The following is a 13,097-nucleotide window of genomic DNA, read 5'->3' as shown; positions in this document are numbered from 1 at the left end:
CACTCATCAATGCAATTCATAAAAATGCCAATTTAAAGACAAAACAGCATCTATACCATTGGATTATATTTGCTGGATAATCCTCAGTGTGTGAAGAAGTATGCTGAAAAGCAATTTAGGGATGTTACTCAGGCGCACATTGTAACATACTTGTGCGTATGGGAGGCTACACATATTAATACATAGGGCCCTTTTCTTTGCAGACAGAAAGAACTATGCCTGTTTGAACTCAGCAAAGTAGTTGACAGCCATTTGCTGGTTCATTTCTCAGGGTAATGTCTTGGCCAGTCAGAGCCAAATGAGCTAGTTTAAAATTTACACAGTCTGGTAGCCGTCTGTCAATCATCATTCACTGGTGCATTCTCCATGGTAAAGCCTCGACCAATCAGAGTCCAACTGCCATCAAACAGCACTCTCCTCAAATGCAGTATAAATCTTAGTTTTCCCCTTAAATTTGTATTCTTGAAAATTGCCCTGATTAGTGTAAGATGAACCATTTCAACAACATATATCTTTTCTAGAAATAATCAGTCTTACAATTCCAAATAACTATATGTTCTCTTTAATTAAGGAGCATTTCAGTGAGGTCCTGAGGAACATTTTCTTATTTAAACAGAAAAATAGCAGCTCTGCAAAATTGGTCAACAGACATTCCTAATCAAGAGCGTGTATCACAGTTGCAGTAGGAAAGCCAGAAAACTGGAGCACTGTCAGGAGTGACCAATATTTGCCTCAGCTTATATTAGCACTGTTCATGTCTGAGAATGCACAATGCAGAAGAACATGTCTGACAGTAGCCTGAGAAACAATGAGACCTTTAACATTGGTGTCCTGCAACATTATCAAACCTTCAAAACCATTTCGAAAGCAGAGTAATTAAAAGTGGCTGTGAATAACCTCCATTACTTATTGAAGACCTCTCCAGTGCTGACTTAAACCCTAAGTGCTTCAGTGTTGCAAACACTGTCAGACAGTTATTACTGACTGCCTTTCCTTGTTAAAATCATTTGAGGTTAGAGGTCTATGGGAGTTAGACATATCTGATCCAGTAATTACTGATGCAGGGACATTACCCTTTTCTTTAACTTTTTGGCTGATTTCAAGCAACTGGAACAGGCGCCATGGTGTTATTTTGCGTCTAGTGTTCTTATGAACAGTATCATCTGACATCTAAAAATTAGACAAAGCAGTACTTTAGGACTGTACATGTACAAATATATGGAACAAAGTACATTATTTTCCAGATTTTGTTAAGAAGGCATGATGAAAACAAAATGCACTAAATACAAGTCTAGCTAATCCCTCTATACTCGTAATTTATGCACAAAGATCAATATGACTATATGAACAGTCCCTCAGACTGCTAAAAGGATGTTATTGATTTGGGCTCTTTACCAATCTAATGAGGCAAAACTAAAATAGTCAACATCTCGAGATGAGGTCACTAACACCAGACCTCACCTTGTAAGCACTTATCCAGAGAGCAGCTAAACTCTTAAACCTGAATTCACTTGATTGTTTGATTTTACTGGACAGGACAGACACCAGTTAAACTTTTCAGAATAATAAGGTGGGACACATTGTACCTTTGGCTTTGCTGCCAATTGTAATGGCAACAGTTATACAATGGCTACTTTTCTATCAATGCACCCAAATCTCTCACAATGTTGCCACACTGAATACATTGTTTCAGTATAGTGCTCAGTCCCAAGAAGAAATATAAAATAATCAAGGATTTAGTGTTTTTATTTTCTGCTCTTCAGAATTCCACCAGCCAATAGGGCCATATCATGCAAAAAAGGTTAATTGCTAAAAGCTGATGTTTTTTTTTAAAGAAAACTGAACCTCATTGCTGTGTCAAGATTTTTTCTTGGATTTTTCCTTCCAATGCTCAGTAATGATCTCATCGAGGCAATGAATAAACTCTTAATTTAAGCCAAAGGAATATTTTGCCAGAAAAAAATGTCTCCATCATGATTTTTTTTTGCAGTGACTTCATCCTGATAATTTTCCTTTGAAAGATATTGATGTCTTGTTGTCTTTGATCCATCCATTGGCTTTCCTACTTCAGGTCGAATGTCGTGGAACACATGTCCATTCCGATTCTGAAGTAGTCAAAACAAAATAAATTTCAAGACATTCCTAAGACTCCAGTGTCAACCAGTCACCTCCTTTGAACAGTCTAGAATACAATTGAAAATGTCAGAAATATTTTTCACACATTACGAGTGCACAAGATACAAGTTAGAATGGCCAGCTTATGTCATGCAATCAGCGAGCAGCCCCATGGCCTTATAACTGGGTCTGATCAGAAACATGGAGAAAGTGAGGACTGCAGATGCTGAGGATCAGAGTTGAGAATGTGGTGCTGGAAAAGCACAACATGTCAGGCAGCATCCAAGGAGCAGGAGAATCAGTGTTTTGGGCATAAGCCCTTCAGCTGTTTCCTGATCAGAAACTAGCAACATTACAATCCAAAGAATAATTTCATGTAGGGAGATTCATCTGAAAAATATTTGTTTTTGCATAGTCAATTACAATATTGCACTAAGCCACAAGTTAAGGTTATAGGAGGAAAAAGTCATTTACGATTTCCAATTTACCGCATTTCAGAGAACCATGCTGAGGCATAATGAGATTTGTGTAAACTTTGTTTATGTAATTGCTCACATAACTCTGACTTCAGGAAGAGAGGGGAGACGGGTCCTCTACTTTTTGTCATTTATATAAATGATTTGGATGCGAGCATAAGATGTACAGTTAGTAAGTTTGCAGATGACACCAAAATTGGAGGTGTAGTGGACAGTGAAGAAGGTTACCTCAGATTACAAAGGGATCTGGACCAGATGGGCCAATGGGCTGAGAAGCGACAGATGGAGTTTAATTCAGATAAATGCGAGGTGCTGCATTTTGGGAATGCAAATCTTAGCAGGACTTATACATTTAATGGTAAGGTCCTAGGGAGCGTTGCTGAACAAAGAGACCTTGGAGTGCAGGTTCATAGCTCCTTGAAAGTGGTAGATAGGATAGTGAAAAAGGTGTTTGGCATGCTTTCTTTTATTGGTCAGAGTATTGAGTACAGGAATTGGGAGGTCATATTGCATTGTACAGGTCATTGGTTAGGCCACTGTTGGAATATTAGGCAAAAGTGAGGACTGCAGATGCTGGAAACCAGAGTTTAGATCGGAGTGGTGCTGGAAAAGCACAGCAGGTCAGGCAGCATCCGAACTGCTGTGCTTTTCCAGCACTGTTGGAATATTGTGTACAATTCTGGTCTCCTTCCTATCAAAAAGATGTTGTGAAACTTGAAAGGGTTCAGAAAAGATATACAAGGATACTGCCAGGGTTGGAGGATTTGAGCTATCAGGAGGGGCTGGGGCTCTTTTCCCTGGAGCGTTGGAGGCTGAGGGGTGACCTTATAGAGGTTTACAAAATTATGAGGGCCATGGATAGGATAAATAGACAAAGTCTTTTTCCCTGGTGTGGGGGAGTCCATAACTAGAGGGCATAGGTTTAGGGTGAGAGGGGAAATATATAAACCTAAGGGGTAACTTTTTCACACAGAGGATAGTATGTGTATGGAATGAGCTGCCAGAGGAAGTGGTGGAGACTGGTACAATTGCAACATTTAAAAAGGCATTTGGATGGGGATATGAATAGGGAAAGTTTGGAGGGATATGGCAGGTGGAACTAGATTGGGTTGGTTTATCTGGTCGGCACGGCCGAGTTGGACCAAAGGGTCTGCTTCCATGCTGTACACCTCTATGACTCTATTACCAGTCTTGAAGAAGAACATGAAGAGAGATGTCTTAGACAGTACACTACAGAGTGTTTGAGAATCCACTGTGATACATAAGGAGTTGAAGAGTCTTACTTGAAAATAAGAATTAAGTAGCCTGTAGTGTCTTAATGTGTGGGAGCATTATTGGTTTCAAAGAAAAAGAGAACACAGTGGCTGTTAGAGAGAACAGCCTCCAAAGCCAGAATCTGAAGTTAATACAGAATCAAAATGACAGAGCTGACAAGTGAAGGCTCCTGAGGCAGGGCAGGACCTCAGAAGACATTAAAGTTGCAACTGAGAGAAATGCAGGCTGACTCCAAAGGCAGACCAGAAAGTCATTGAGAAGAACAAAAGCTGGAAAAGAAGAAGACTCGAAATGGTAAGGTTAAACAATCTTGGAGGACTTCCATGCTGGGACAATATGGTGGGAAGGCACCAGTTGGCAAACGAGGAACTCAGAAATCTTTGAAGCCAGCCACAAACAGGCAATACTTTGAAGATGAGAAAGGCAGGATTGGAATATCTAGACATTAAGGGGGAAAGGCTGACCCAGGTCAGTCTTGCACAATAATATGTCAGGATGGTAGCTCCAGTAGAGACATTACCATTACCTCAGCCATTTGATAAGATGTAAAGACCATAAATGGAAGCTCTGGAAGTTGCAGTTTCAGGGTGATAGAACATTTTTAGGATAACTTTGCTTTTTATTCATCCATGGGATGTGAGCGTCACTATCTGGACCAGCATTTGAGATGGTGGTAGTAAGCTGCCTTTTTGAACTGCTGCAGTCCCCTTGCTGTGGGTTGACCCACAGTAGCCTTCAAGAGGGAATACCATGATGCTGAGCCTGTGACAGTGATATGTTTCAAAGTCAGGATGGTGAGTGGCTTGGAGGGGAACTTACAGGGGTGGTGTTCCCATGTATGTGCTACTTTTGTCCGTCTAGATGGATGTGGTTGTGGGTTTGGAAGATGCTTTCTAAGGATCTTTGGTAAATTTCTGCAGTGTATCGTGTGGATAGTATACACTGGTGTTAGTGGGGGAAGGAGTGGATATTTGTAAATGTGGAGCCAATCAAGTGGGCTGCTTTGTCCTGGATGATGTCAAGCTTCTATTGTAAGGGGAGTAGATAGGCAGTTCCGTGGCCAAAAACGAGACTCCCAGATGGTATGTTGCCTCCCAGGTGCTTGGGTCAAGGATGTCACCAATTGGCTGCAGCGCATTCTGAAAGGGAAGGGTGAACAGCCAGTTGTCGTGGTGTATATAGACACCAATGATATAAGTAAAAAACACAATGAAGTCCTGAAAGCAGAATTCAGGGAGCTAGGACCTCAAAGGTAGTGATCTCGGGATTGCTACCAGTGCCACATGCTAGCCAGCATAGAAAGGAAAGAATAGGCAGGACAAACACATGGCTTGAGGGTTGGTTTAGGAGGGAGGGGTTCAGGTTAGTGGGACATTGGGATCGGTTCTGGGGAAGGTGGGACTATTAAAAATTGGATGGTCTACGTCTGAACCAGACTGGAACTAATGTCCTTGGGGGAGTTTTTGCTCCTGCTGTTGGGAGGTTTTAAATTGATGTGGCAGGCACTGGGAACCAGAAGAGAAAACTAGTAGATAGTGAGGTGGAAACTGGAGACTGTAAGGAATAGTATCATGAAGTTAGCATTAATAGGGGGAAGAGTAGGCAGAGAGCAGATGAGTGCAAAAGAACTGGCAGCCTGAAGTGTATGTTTTAATGCAAGGAGTACAGTGGGTAAGGCAGACAAACTTAGGGCTTGGATTGGTGCCTGGGACTATGATGTTACTGCAATCACAGAGACTTACCTCACCTTTGAATTTGAGCTCTTTTGTCCGTGTTTGAACAAAGGCTGTCGTGAGATCAGGAGCTGAGTGGCTCTTCTGAGACACAAACTGGGTGTCACTGAGCAGGTGCTGCTTGATAACACTGTTGATGACATCTTCCATCAATTTACTGACAATTGTGAATAGACTGATGGGTAGTAATTGGCTGATTTGGGTCTGTCCTTTTTTTTAATGTACAGGCATACCTGGGCAATTTTCCACATTGTCAGGAAGATGCCAACTGTACTGGAAGAGCTTGGTGAGGGGAACAGCAAGGTCTGGAGCACACATCTTCAGTATAATTGATGGAAGGTGGGGAAAAGAATTGTGGCTGTAAGAGCAGCTCCTTTTTTTGAGGGATTTTAGGTGTTGCAGGTGATTTCCTCAAATTCGAGGAGCAGCAATTACTGTTTTATATGCTGTTGCATTGTTTTGGAACTTTGGGGAAAAACAGATCAAAACAATGGCACTTTTAAAAGTAGAAAGACAGACAAAAGGCAGCAACCACATGGCCAGTGAGGGAGAGAAAGAAAGAAACCTACACTGCTATCTGACACAGCAGTGAATCTGCACAGTTACTGCCTTTGCTGTTTCAGTTCATGCATCACTGGACATCGGAGTGCAACTATCAAACAGGCAAAAGGGCTGAGGAGTCGGCAGATGGAGTTTAATTTAGATAAATGAAGGTGCTGCATTTTAGAAAAGCAAATCAGAATAGGACTTATACACTTAATGGTAAGGTCCTGGTTGCTGAACAAAGAGATCTTAGAGTGCAGGCTCATAGCTCCTTGAAAGTAGAGTCGCAGGTAGATAGGCGAGTGAAGATGTTTGGTATGCTTTCCTTTATTGATCAAAGCATTGAGTATAAGAGTTGGGAGGTCACGTTGCGGCTGTACAGGACATTCCAGCAGGCCACTGCAGGAATATTGCGTGCAATTCTGGTCTCCATCCTATCAGAAAGATGTTGTGAAACTTGAAAGGGTTCAGAAAAGATTTACAAGGATGTTGCCAGGGTTGGAGGATTTGAGCTATAGGGAGATGCTGTTTTCCCTGGAGCATCGGAGGCTGAGAGGTGACCTTATAGAGGTTTATAAATTCTTGAGGGGCATGGATAGGATAAATAGACAAAGTCTTTTCCCTGAGGGTGGGGGAGTCCAGAACTAGAGAGCATAGGTTTGAGTGAGAGGGGAAAGATATAACAGGGACGTAAGGGGCAACTTTTTTCACACAGATTGTGAATATATGGAATGAGCTGCCAGAGGAAGTGGTGGAGGCTGGCGCAATTATAGCATTTAATGGGTATAGGAATAGGAAGGGTTTAGACGGATATGGGCCAAGTGCTGGCAAATGGAACGAGATTAGGTTGGATATGTGGCTGCCATGGACAAGTGTCTGTTTCCATGCTGTAGATCTCTATGACGCCATGACTCTAATTGCCAGAATGTTATCAGGGCCGGTAGCCTTTGCAATGAGTATGTGGATTAGTGTGTGAATGAGTAAAGTTATCAAGTCATACTTTTATACGTTGCAGGACCAAAGCTGAACATGTTCTGATCAGGTAAAGCACTGAAGAAAGTACTGTGAAACATGATGTATTGATTAAAACAGTCGATGCATATTTTATATCCAAAAGAAATTCAGTCATAGAACGGACAAGAATTTATCAGCAATTTCAGTGTTCCAGAGAATCAATATAAGCTCTTTTTAATGGATTTATATCATCTGGAAGGATGTTATAGGTACAAAGTATTGAATAACCAATCAATTAGAGACTGGATAGTAGTCAGTGTGAATGAGAAGAAATTGTCAGACTTTCTACAACATAGACGTTTTAACATTGGAACAGGTGAGCCAATTTACAACACAGGCAGAAATATGGAGCTGAAATCAGACAGTACTGCAAGAAAACCTTGGGGATTCTTCTCTCATGGTCATACAGGTAGGTCCCATGATAGTGTCACCACCTTCACAAAAGCCTGCCAAAATACCAAAATGGCGGAGAATCAACATCATCGACAACAATAGGCTCCAAATAGAACCACAAGAGTCGAGGGACAGCCAAGTTGTTTTCTCATTCATTCACAATGAGAGCATCACTGACCCAGAGGGCAGTTAAGAACTGTTACACATGGGCTAGAGCAGGTAAGAATGGAAGTTTCCTTCCCTTAAGGGCATTAGCATGAACCAGATGTTGGTTTTCCAATAATGGATTCATGGTCACCATTAGACCCTTAAGTGAATTCAAATTCCACAATCTGCCATGGCCAGATTTGAACCCAGGTCCCCAGAACATTACCTGGATCTCAGGACTAACAGTCCAGTGTTAAGGTGTTAAGGTAGTCGGCCATCACCTCCCCCTTACCCCCACACCCCCTGGCCCCCAGTGCTAAGTGTGGCCAGCTGGGACACCTTAGAAAATATTGTAAATTAATGGCACTTTCATAAACAAAGAAAAGGAGTGCAAAAGGAACATTTTCAGAGAAGTAGAAATAATGTAACATGAGAAATTTTCAGGACATTAAAGATACAGAACAAAAGCTGATGACTTCATGGCTGGTTGAGGTCAAAAGCATCAAAACAAATTCTGGACCATCAACTTGGAGGTTTAAGGGTTTGAAACAGAACGTAAACTCAACAGAGAAGATATTGCTTTAATACTGACATTGCAAGAATGAAAACAAAAAGACAAGACAAAAGGTACTAGATATGAACTCACAGAGCATTCACAGTAAGATGGATGAATTAATAAGAGAAATAATTGTACATAGCTATGAAATGACTGAAATCATGGAGACATAACTGCAGGGTGATTACCCAAGGAACTGAATACCCAAGGGGACTCCATCTTTAGGAAGGACAGGAAAAATGGAAAAGGAATTGTGGTGTTGCTGTTAGTGAAAGATAAAATCAATGTGATTGCAAGAAAGGATATTGACGCAAAAAATCTAGATGTGGAATCAGTCTGGATGGAAGCAAGAAGAAACAAGAGGGGGGAAACATCAATCGTTGGCCTCCAAATGGTGGTGGTGAGGAAGCAAATGGTTTTAACTGGGAAATTAAAGGTGCACACAAAAAGAGGCTTCAATTATCATGTGTGATTTTAATCTGCACATATACTGGGCAAACCAAATATACAATAATATTGTGTTGCAAAAATTCCTGAGTATGTATAATATGCATTTTTAGACCACTACATTGAGGAACCAACAAGAAGGGGAAGCTATCCTAGATTTGGTTTTATGGGATAAGAAAGGGTTAACTAACAATCTTGGTGTGAGAGGTTTTGTTTAGGAAAGTGACCATAACATGATGGAATTCTTTATTGGAATAGAAATTGAAGTATTTCAATCCAAAACCAGGGTCCTAAATCAAACTAAAGAAACCTATAAGGTCATGAGTAGTGTTTTGGCAGTGATAAGCATGAAAAAGCATGACAATGGGCTGGCAATGGTTAATGTTTGAGGATTGAATGAATGAATGGCGGCAGTTAAACATACTTTTCAGGTAAGAGAGCACAATAGATCAAGAGGTCCAACAAAAGGATATTTGGATAATGAAACAAATTAAGGATAGCATTAGATCGAATGAGGAATCAAAAATGTTGTTTGAAAAATTGCCTGCCTGAGGATGAGAGCAGTTTAGAAACCAGCAAAGGAGAACCAACAGGTTGATTAAGAGAAAAAAAAAGAAAAGGGAGAATAAACTTGGAAGAAACATAAAAGACAATTGTAAGAGTTTCCATAAGTATGGAACGGTGAGAGAAATTTGCCCAATAGGTTAGAGATCACAAAGCACAGCTCAAAGTGAAATTGACAAACAGTTTATTTCAAGCCATATCACTGGAAGAGAAACTGACTAGGCTGGCACAAAACTGAGAGTCTGTTCAGGTAGCTCAGAATTTATCTTCCCAGACTTGAGGATGAGACCAGTTTTTATAAGAATGCTGTACAATAAGGCTGATTAAGAATTGGGGAAAATGCAATGTATCTGGAAATTGAGTAATCTAGTTACAAGGATGCTAAGTGGAAAACAGTTATTGGATGAATGTCATGTTCCTTCAAACAATGCAACATCCTGACAGTATCGATGGTTCCACTCCTCTTCACAGGTAGGTGTTCATATCTCCTCTGAAGTGGTGAGGTACTTCCTTTGTCTTGTTCTGGAGTGTGTCCTTGCTGGTGCCTCTTTGTCTGACCTGCTCTTTGTGTGGCTTTGGTATTGCTGGGTTGGGGCTTTGTGATATCTGTAGTGCTCTGTCATTGTTAGTGGCAGCTTGAAATGTATTCCCTTGTCTGATTTGGCTTGTGAGCCTGTGTGGGCATTCTGGATGTTTTCTGGTACTGTTGGCCAATTTTGCTTTTGTGGGCCTATCGTGGGTTGGCAGGGTGGCAGATCTTTTCCCACAGTAACTAAACGAGAAACATAGCTCCTTTACAAACTGAAACAAGTGAATTCATTTTTTTTTATCTCTAGGAGCACTTTACCATGAAGTGAAAAATGTGGAACATGTTAGTGAAGCATTCCAAGTAATCAGTATACCTCACAGTTGAGCAGAAATGCAAGCATCTGTCTAAGCCTCTGAGATACAGTGAATTCTGAACTTCAGAACAAAGGTAGGAGAAAATTTCAAAAGAATTTTCACAGCTATTTAAAGATTCAGCCACATTGAACGAGGAGTGTTGCACTACTCTGCAGGAAGATATTGAACCCTTTTGCTTGGAGGCTGCCATGAAAATTCCTCATCCTTTAATGGGAAAGTTAAATCTCAGTTCAACTGTACAATTGAAAGTGAGGTCATATCATCAGTGACAAAACTGTCTTTTAATAGTGCACACAAGTGGTGACTGTTCCCAAGGCAAATGACAAACTAAGATTGTGTGTGGATCGCAATCAATTAATCAAAAGAGAAGGAAATTAAATGTATCCTTTTTGGTCTGTCGATGGAGGTTTGGCAAAAATGGCAACCAGCAGGATTTTCAGAAAATTGGATGTGACTTGTGTGTTTTCACTAATGGCCTTACACCAAGACTCAAGATTGTTGACTATATTTGTTATACCACTCATGCAGTATTGCTTTTACTGTCTGCCATTTGGGACTTGCATAACAACAATTTTCCAAAGGGCAATATCTGGATTTCTGGAAGGGAACCATCTTCCATATGGATGACATTCTGATGCAGAGCAAAATAAAGAAGGAACATGGTCAGAGTATCGGGGATATGGTCAGAGCATCGGGGATATGGTCAGAGCATCGGGGATATGATCAGAGTACTGCAGAATGCAGCCTTACATCTACTGAGGTTCTCCAATTATCGAGAACTGTGAATACATTTGGAGCACACATCATCCAAGAACAAGGTGATGAGGTGGATCCAAAAAAGACAAGATTCATCAGTTAATTGCTACCAAAATGCATACGTGACATACAGTTCTTCTTGGACAGGATGAATCAGTGAGAAGGTTTCTTCCCAAGGTAGCCACAGACGATAGGAGACCTTTTGAAAATATAGAAAATAAGAGCAAGAGTAAGCCATTCAGCCCTTCAAGCTGGGTGTTTTGGGCCAAAAAAACAAACAACAATAGCATCTGCCAGAAACATGCTGCCATGAAAATTCCTCATCCTTTAATGGGAAAGTTAAATCTCACTTCAACTGTACAATTGAAAGTGAAGTCATGTCATCAGTGACAAAACTGTCTTTTAATAGTGCACACAAGTGGTGACTGTTCCCAAGGCAAATGAAAAGCTGAAAGAGAAGCTACTTTCTACTGAAATCCTAGTACATTACAAACCAAAATTATTCACTACAGCATTTGTGCCACAGGATTATGAACAGTCCTTTCTCAAGTGTAAACTTATAGAATATGAAAATGAGCTTTTAAAAATTCACTTATGGGACATGGGTGTCATTGGCTGGCCAGCAATTATTGCCCGTGCCTAATCGTCCTTCAGAAGGTGGTGGTGAGAAGCCTCCTTGGACCGCTGCAGTCCACCTGCTTTAGGTTGACCGACAATGCCCCCAGGCTTGGAATTCCATGATTTTGACCCAGCGACACTGAAGGAACAGCGATATTTTTTTCCCAAGTCAGGATAGTGAATGGCTTGGAGGGGAACTTTCAGGTGGTGGTGTTCCCCTGCATCAGCTGTCCTTGTCCTTCTAGATAGAAGTGGTCATGGGTTTGGAAGGTGCTGTCTATTTTACTTTCAGAACTTTCATGGAGCTTGGTCAGAGTAACCATGGATAAGGAAACATTAGCAGATACCTGCGATGTGTATGGTTAGGAGACTATCTCATGGGACTGAAATTTTCACTAAGGATGTTGGCATCAGTGAGATTGAAAGAAATCTCAAACAAGCTTTTATACATACAAAAATTCAGGCTTAACGTGAAATATAATGATGGAATAAGTTTACAACATGTAAATAACAGCAAATACACTCTCGACATCAGCATATGCTTGAACAGAAAAAGATCTTATTTTTGTAGAAGAAGCAGAGTCTTATTCTACAGCTATAACCAACATATTACTACAACTGAAGGCAAACTCAAAACAAATTCATGCAGCTCAAAACATATGACAAGTAGTGTACAAAAGGTCAGAAAACTCCTTCATCAAGCACTGAACAGGTACCGTGAGCAAAACCAACAGTTCACAATAATGGAAGTTTTATTGGTGTACAAACATAAAATGGTTGTATCAAAGTCAATGCAACAAAAAAATCCTACAGAAACTCCATAAAGGGCATCGAGGTAAAATCACAAACTGATGAACAAACGGACAACAGCCAGTGTGGTGGCTAGGCATATCGAAAGACACACAGGATTATACTTCTCCACATCAGGATTATACTTTGTTGTGCCAAATGTGTCTCAGACTGAGCCAAGTGCCTTACAGAGCCTGGTTTCATCAAGATTTCTGGAAAGGCCATGGGAAAGGCTAGCAACAGATTTGTTAAATTTTACAGGGAAGATGTATTTAGTCCTAATTGACTATTATTCAAGAAAGATTGAAATGGCAAGGCTTCAATTAAACGCAGCGCAAGCCTGGATATTGTCCAGGTCTTACTGCATTTTGACATGAACATAAGACACATGAGCAGAAGTAGGCCGTTCAGCCCTTCAAGTCTGCTCTGCCATTCAATGAGATCATCATCTCATGAGTCTGATCATCCTCAACTCCACTTTCCTGCTTTTCCTCAAAACCCTTAATTCTCTTACTGATTGAAAGTATGGACATGTTATCCTTGAATATTCTTAAATACTCAGCATCTACAGCTTTCTAGGGTAAAAAAAAATCCACACATTCACTAAAAATCAACAAATTTCCATGCTATTCAAAAATGTCCAAATGTTCTTGCTGAACTAATTTTTCTAGAGAAATTTGGCAAGTCTGGCAGCATCTGTGGGGAGGAAGCAAAGTTAACATTTCGAGTCTAATGATAAGGAAAAAGTAATATTTATGCTGAAGACAG

General features: G+C 40.6%; 1 long non-coding RNA gene across 1 annotated transcript in view; it reads right to left on the bottom strand.

Annotated features, from left to right (window-relative positions):
- Positions 1-561: 561 nt before the first annotated feature.
- The window catches only part of LOC148149982 (uncharacterized), a 73,495-nt gene continuing 60,959 nt past the window's right edge, over positions 562-13,097 (bottom strand). Inside the window, exons 3-4 of the long non-coding RNA XR_015757121.1 lie at positions 11,054-11,121; positions 562-2,105 (exon numbers count right to left, since the gene is read on the bottom strand). This is a non-coding gene — a long non-coding RNA (uncharacterized LOC148149982). The remainder of the gene's footprint in view (positions 2,106-11,053; positions 11,122-13,097) is intronic.

This window comes from Chiloscyllium plagiosum, unplaced genomic scaffold (genome assembly GCF_037043375.1).
Source record: "Chiloscyllium plagiosum isolate Xiang-an unplaced genomic scaffold, Cpla_swu_hap1 HiC_scaffold_5, whole genome shotgun sequence".
In the NCBI taxonomy this organism is placed as follows: Eukaryota; Metazoa; Chordata; class Chondrichthyes; order Orectolobiformes; family Hemiscylliidae; genus Chiloscyllium; species Chiloscyllium plagiosum.
Note: the sequence above shows the minus strand (reverse complement) of the source record. Positions and strands in the feature narration are given on the sequence as shown.